Below are 7403 nucleotides of genomic sequence, written 5' to 3' on the forward strand. Positions count from 1 at the left end.
CGATTGCTCTTAAATTCTACCTTTCATCAAACTCTAGGTTATGAACACAATTCAGCCAAGTTCTTTGACACTTTATAACAAGGATGGCTTTTACTCAGGTTTCTAGTAAAATCCATTCCCAGGATAACAGCATCAATTCATTCATGAGGGCAAATCATGAACTAATCACCTCTTAAGATGTTTCTCATTTCCATTTGACACCTCTTCAGAATCTGGGCCCTTTACTGCCCAGATTTCTGCCAACATTTTTAGTACAGTCATTTAAGCAATCTCCAAGAGGTTTGTCTTTTCTTACAACTATTTTCTTCTAGCCCTCATTGGAATCTCCTCTAATACTCTTGTTAGGGCACACTCCCAGTGGGCCCTCCAGAATGTTAGGTCAGGCCCACTGGGGGTGTGAGTGTCTGGTGCTGCATGTAAGATGGAAGGAATTGCACAGAAGTTAGATTAGAAAATAGCTTATTTAAATAGTAAATTAGAGAGAGAGAGAGAGAGAGAATTTACCTCCCCAAGGCAGGGACGGGGACCAAAGCTTAAGAAAACATGGCCTGGCCATAGCTCAAAGAGTACATGGTTGGCCACACCATAGCATAGCAAGGTAATGGCCACAATGGCCTGACAATGGCCCCTGGTTGCTCATTGGCTGAGTCCTTTTAATACTTCCCTTTGATGGGGAAAGGTCATTAAGGTGATTCGCTGGTGGTCTGCTTCATGTAATCATGAAGGAGCGGATAAGTGTACTGACGTCAAGTGATGGACAGCAGGCAGATGGGTGGGTTAGTCATATGATTACTGCCATGATGGGGGTCTATCTGTGTGTGTCATGAAGGTCACAAAGGACTGATTAGATTAACTTGAGTCTTGTGGGTGGAGGCCAATACTTGAAACAGAAAAATCTAATTAGTATAAAGCAAGCTGGGGAGGAGGGTTGTAAAACAATTATCAATAGCTACCTCTGAGAAACTGGTTCTGTCCTTGGCTGGTGTTTAGAGAGTAAGTTAAGTGAACCGCTAGAAAAATATGAAATTTAGGCAATGTTAAAATGGCTGCTCATTGGATATATTAAATCCAGGTTATGTTCTTTCAACTCTGTTCACAGTAATGCTGTATTTTTCTTTTTCATCTACTTCAAAACTGCTCTAGGCTCTATTATTTACCCAGTCCCCAAGCTGCTTCCAGATTTTCAGTTATTTGTTAAAGCAAAACTTCACTCTCTATTATCAGTGTCCTATATTAGTCCATTTTTGCTGTTATAACAGAATACTTATGACTGCGTAATTTATAAACACAAGAAGTTTATTTGGCTTATAATACTGGAGTCTGAGAAGTCCAAAACTGAGAGGCCATATCTGGTGAGGGCCTTATTGCTGCATCTTAATTTGGCCGAAGGTATAACATAAATGAGAGAGAAGGTGAGGAGCTGACCTCATGATTTATAGACAAGACAAGAAATCCATTCCCAGGATAACAGCATCAATTCATTCATGAGGGCAAAGCCCTCATGAACTAATCACCTCTTAAAGATCCCACTTCTCAATACTACCAGCAATGATTCAAGTTTCCAACACCTGAACTTTGGGGAAGACATGCAAAAGCAAACCACAGCATTGTGGATAGGCTACTAGGTACCTGAATTTTTACTTGTAAACTCAAGCAATTAAATCACAGAAAACCAGCTGTTATCCTAGATACGTGGTCTACAAAATATAGAAGACATAGTCCCTTTTTCTCAAATAATTTTCCAAATTGGATCATGACAATATATGCAATCAAGAAATCAAAAAGTGCCAAATTAAATGGAATATAAATCAAGTTGATGACGCATATGAGCAAATAAAATTTTACTCTTCCCAAAGCAGCTGAAGAATTAAAAGTCATACATATTTGAGCTAATTCTTAATAGTTAAATTCAATTTCACTTGAAACAACAGTTTCAGGTGCAGAAATAGTGTGAGTAGATGCATATATAAGTGATGGGACTGACATTTCAACAAAAAAGATAAAATATAAGGTACTTGCAGAATTACTGAAAAAATAAATTCAGAACACATTATGAAGGACCTTGCATGCTTTCATAAGGAGTTTGATTTTTATTCTGAAAGTAATGAAGACCACATGAAGGATAACTTTTTAGACTTGAAGAGATGGTGATAGTATTAATTATATCAATATTTCTGGAAAACAACTTAGATAAAATATTCAAATATAATCCAATAACATATCCCTGGCAAGAGATAATGCAGAGTTTAACTGTAGTAGAATTGCTTTATCAGATAAGGCAAGAACAGACTCTCACCAAGCACTTAATCCATTGTGTCTTTCTAGCCCACAGAACTATGAACAGTAAATTTCTATGACATATAAATTACCCAGTCTAAAATATTTTATTAAAGTAGTCCAAAGATAGTTTGTATATCTCAATCCTGCTAATTTCCCTGTTTTGGTATATGACCTCAAACTCTCTCTACTTTTCTCTACTCCAGTGTCCTAAACCTTTTTTGAATTATATTGGAATTTGTGAAAGATGATTAATTCATTGACTTCTGGCTTGGTAGTTTTTTGTTAGCATTTCATCTGATGCTGAGAGTTCATTTGGTGTGTTTTCTAATTTTTTACTGTGTAAGTTGATATTTTTCTTTTAACTGTATACATGTACCTTTCATGACCTAACATATTCTAGTTTTTGTATTTGTGTCAGTGTTCTAATTCAGTTTATCGTGCAGGGTCTTCAAACAGATACACAGGTTAAAATTTAAAACTAATTAAAATTTAATTATTACTTATGATTTCAAAACTTTCTTGGAATTTTATTTAAGTAATCTTTGATTCTTTTCTTTTGAGACAGCTAATTAAAAAAAATCTTATTCGGATTATTGAATTAATATACAAGTTGAATATATTTTATTAGAATTGCTCATAGAAGCAGGAATGAACAATAAATAGGATATAAAGTCTAGACTGATAGATACAGGAACAAGAAAATAAACTTCTTATAGTGCTAGCATTCATGCACTGATAAAGACAAAACAAATTTAAAATCATAATAAACTGTAGATAACACCTTTAAAAGCTGCATTTTCCACTCACTCAACAGAAAAACACATCAAATATAATTCTACACGTACACACACACAATTTGATAAAATCTGTACCACAGTGATTGCATTGTAAATTAGACAACATACATTATCCTTTATCATCTTCCTAGTTGGATGACATAACTCCTTTCAAATTAGCAGTCTTTTGGTGGTTAAATTCTATAATTTTAAAAAGACAATATTCAGAATGTTTTCACATAAATTCTGTAGGCAATGTAAGGCAGAAATTATGGTAAGAAACAAAGGGTTTGAAAGTACATACATCTTACTACTACTTACCTTTTTGGATGACTATAATAATAATAATAATAATAATAATAATAAAACTCAGAAAATAACAAGTGTTTGTGGGGATGTAGAAATTGGAATTCTTATGTATTGGTGGTGGGAATTTAAAATGGTACCACTGCTGTGGAAAAGTTTGGTTGTTCCTCAAAAAGTTAAATAGAGAATTTTCACATGATACAGCAAATATATATATATTCAAAATTGAAAGCAAGGAGGCAAACAGATACTTGTACACTATGGCTCATAAAAGCATTACTCTCAATAGCCAAAAGGTAGAAATGACAAAGTGTTCATCAACAGATAAATGGATAAACAAAATGCAATGTATACATACATCAGTATGTTATTCAGCCTTAAGAAGGGATAATATTCTGATACATGCTGCAACATGAAGGAACCTTGAAATCATCATTCTAAGTGAAATAAGTCAGTTGCAAAAAGGCAAACATGTATGTTCTCACTTATGTGAGATAGGTAAATTCGTAGAGACAGAAAATATGATAGAAGTTGCCAAGGGCTAGAGCAAGAGGGAATGAGGAATTATTGCTCAATGGATACAGAGTTTCTATTTGAGTTGTTGAAAAAAAATCTGAAAATGGATACCAGTGATGGTTGTCTAACATTGTGAAAACACATGATGATGCTGAATTATACACTTAAAACTTTAAAATGATACATTTTATCCACATTTTATCACAATAAAATTTTAAAAGTGCATATGTTTTTTAAAAAATAGTATGATGCACATAAAATTTAAAAATATAGTAATTTCTGTCATTGTTACACAGTAGTTTACAAATATGAATGGGTGCCAATCAAAATAGGTTACTTTAAATTCTTTCTATTGGGAAACCGGAATTGCTCCTGATGAGTGTTTGGAACTGTCCTGATGACTGTCCACAACCTGTACCTGTTTGACCCAAATTGAGTGTATCTGCACTACAGCCAGTGGCACCACGAGAAGCAAGCAAGGATTCCCAAGGAGGAGGAATACAAGCAGATGCATGAGATGCTCTTCTCTATCCTCTTGTTTGTTTGCAAGATGTCCCTGCTAGACAGAAAGGACAGCTGCCTGGCCTTCCAAACTAGCCATTACAAACTCCATTACTACAAGACGCCCACTAGGATCAAGGTTGTCATGAATACTGACTTGGGCGTGGGACCCATCTGAGATATGCTGCACCACATCTACGGTGCTCCGTACGTGGAGCTGGTGGTGAAGAATTCCCTGTGTTCCCTGGGCCCAACTGTGCAAAGTGAGCTTTTCCATTCCCAACTGGACTCCTGTATTCTCTCTCTGCCTTTCTTCTCTGCCCTGGCTGACTGAAGCACTCTACCTCATGCCTCAGGAGAATCCGTGTCTGTGTAGGGCCCTTCCTAATCTGTGCCCCGTGAGGGCCCCCACTGGAAGCCCCTCCTAAGGTGACAGCCTAGAGGCCTGCCCTGGTGCCCTCCTCATCACCAGAATGAAGCCCACAAGAGTTCCTCCACCTTCAGACCAGGCCGTCTCTCCAGTTTTATTCCCTATGACTACTGTCCCAGCTAAACTATTTTCTGCTTTGTGAGCTCTGTCCCCAAATGGGTTATGACACAGAGAAGGGCAAAGCACAGGATAAAGTATCATAACTAAAAGACTTCTGAGCTGGGCTTGGTGGCTCAGCCTGTAATCCCACGCCTTTGGGAGGCTGAGGTGAGTGGAGTGCCTGAGCCTGCGGGTTCGAGACCCGCCTGGGCAGCGAGACCTCATCTCTACAATAAATAAAAAAAAATCAGCTGGGCATGGTAGTGCATGCCTGTAATTCCAGCTACTTGGAAAGCTGAGGCAGAAGGATTGCCAGAGCCCAGCAGGTAGAGGCTGCGGTGACCGGGAGCGGCCACTGCACTGCAGTCTGGGCGACAGAGTGAGACTCCAACTCAAAAAAAAAAAAAAAAGACTTCTGAAGGGGAGCCCTGGAGACAGAAACCAGGTTAAATTAGATTAATAAGTGTGGGGGTCCTGCCCCTGCAAGGGTCGTGAGGTTTCCTGAAGGAGAGATGGATAGGCGAAAGACAAAAACATTATACTCAGACACCTGCTTCCTGAACAGATGACATTTAATGTTGGCTAATGGAAAGCTTTTATACCATTTGTAAAGGGGCAAGACAAAGAAAATTCCTTCACGCACATATCCTCTAAAAGTTACCACCATCTAGTGGTCTTAGCAACAAACAAGCCAAGAACCCTATAAACATTCAGACAATGAGTCTTATTCATAAAGCCAAAAATGATAGTTTTATTCCAAAGTCCTGAATTACAGTCCTTGAAATGTCTCAAGAAAGTTTCCAAGTGCACATTTCTCCACGCAGCAGTCATTTTCCCATCTGGGGCTTCTATGACCTTCAAAGCTTCGTAATCGCCTTTCTTGTCCAGGTGTCTTCGTTACTTTTCTCTTATCCTGCAGTGTTTATTTCTAAAGAAAACTTAAAAGAGGCTTTTAGTGATGTTTCCCAGGCATCCAAGGTTGCTTTCTGTATTTATTTAATTATCATAAAAGTATCTAATTAGTATATTATGAATTCAGTGAAAACTCACTCTATAAACATTAACTTAGAATTTTGACTATTGAATTAAGTAAAAACCTTAACAATTAATCTTCATCCTAAATCTGTGAAAACAGTGTTATAAATCACCTACATAACTCCTATATAAGTGTTAGAACTTATAATGATTTCATAATGAACTTACTATAAACTTGGGCTTCTAAAAACCTTATGTTTAAACACTAAACTACATAATTCTAAATCAAATAAGGAGTGAATATACTTATATCATATATTACTCAAGCAATATCTAGTAACTTATAACCAAGTAGAAGAAAGCATTTTTGAAGTGCTTCAGAGTTTAACCCTTGCATATGTTAGAAAAGGTCAAGCGGCATAGTGGGAAAATGGAAAAATGAACCATGACATTCTCAGGTTAGCTGTAAGTACTTCGCATAAACATGCCATTTTCTTCTTCCACAACTGCACAGAATTACTTCGGCAGCACCAAACAGCAAAGGTGGAAGATGGAAGGACCTCAGCTTCCTGGGCTTGCCCTGTGGCCCGAGGTCTTCGGCCCACTAGGACCCTGTCAATCAGGTGGGCCTCCAAGGCTGGCTCCCAACAAATAAGTAATGCACATAACTAGAGCAGCAAAAAATGTAGTAAGACCAAGAAACTCACCAGCTGGGACATCCAACTGAAAGGTCTGTAGCAGGAAGAAGGACAGAGCTGTCAGAAACATTGTTAGCCTTGGTCAAGCAATGGCTTGACTCTCTCTTCTCAAAATCAGGGCAGTGATAGATTCTTATATGGCCTATTAAGTTCACTGTGATGGTGACAAAACCAGATCCATGACTACAGAAAGAAATATGGTTATACAGAGTGAGAGTCAAAAGTTTAGATCTAGAAATACCATTCTAGAGTATTTATTCTGGGGAAATAAAATTTGAGACAAGGAAAACCACTTCTTTGTTTAAAATTATGTTAATGTCAGCATCAGTAGTAAGAGAGAAAGAGAGAAACAGGAAAATATTTTAGTAAATTTTGTAATATTAACAAAATTATGATATTTACGATATAGAAGTATCATTATGGAAATTATATAGACTCATAAAAATGTTTGACATGATATTAAGTGAATAAAAGTGCATTAAATGCATATTTAGGTTTTTTTGACATTTAATACATATGCTAGTATAATGCTAAAAACTGAATGTTATGAGAAACTGAAAATTTAAAAACTACTATAATGGTGGAATAGCTTCACAAATGTCTTTCAAATCACCCTATGAATATATGTTCATGCATGTAGTATACATGTATGTATATAGCTTTATAAATAGTTTAACATATAAAATAATTTTTATCATTTTCTATATATGTAATAATAAAAACTATTTTTATTATAAAGTTTACACTCATTAGTACAATGTATAACTTTTTCTATAATTTAGGATTCCTTGTTGTTAAAATTTCCATATCTACAAGAAACAA

At 36.5% G+C, this 7403-nt stretch overlaps 1 pseudogene; it reads left to right on the plus strand.

Annotated features, from left to right (window-relative positions):
- The first annotated feature begins 4275 nt into the window (after positions 1 to 4275).
- Positions 4276 to 4713, plus strand: LOC110594566 (annotated as a pseudogene).
- The last annotated feature ends 2690 nt before the right edge of the window (positions 4714 to 7403 follow it).

Source organism: Carlito syrichta, unplaced genomic scaffold (assembly GCF_000164805.1).
Source record: "Carlito syrichta isolate Samal-C Ts95f unplaced genomic scaffold, Tarsius_syrichta-2.0.1 Scaffold316276, whole genome shotgun sequence".
Taxonomy (NCBI): Eukaryota; Metazoa; Chordata; class Mammalia; order Primates; family Tarsiidae; genus Carlito; species Carlito syrichta.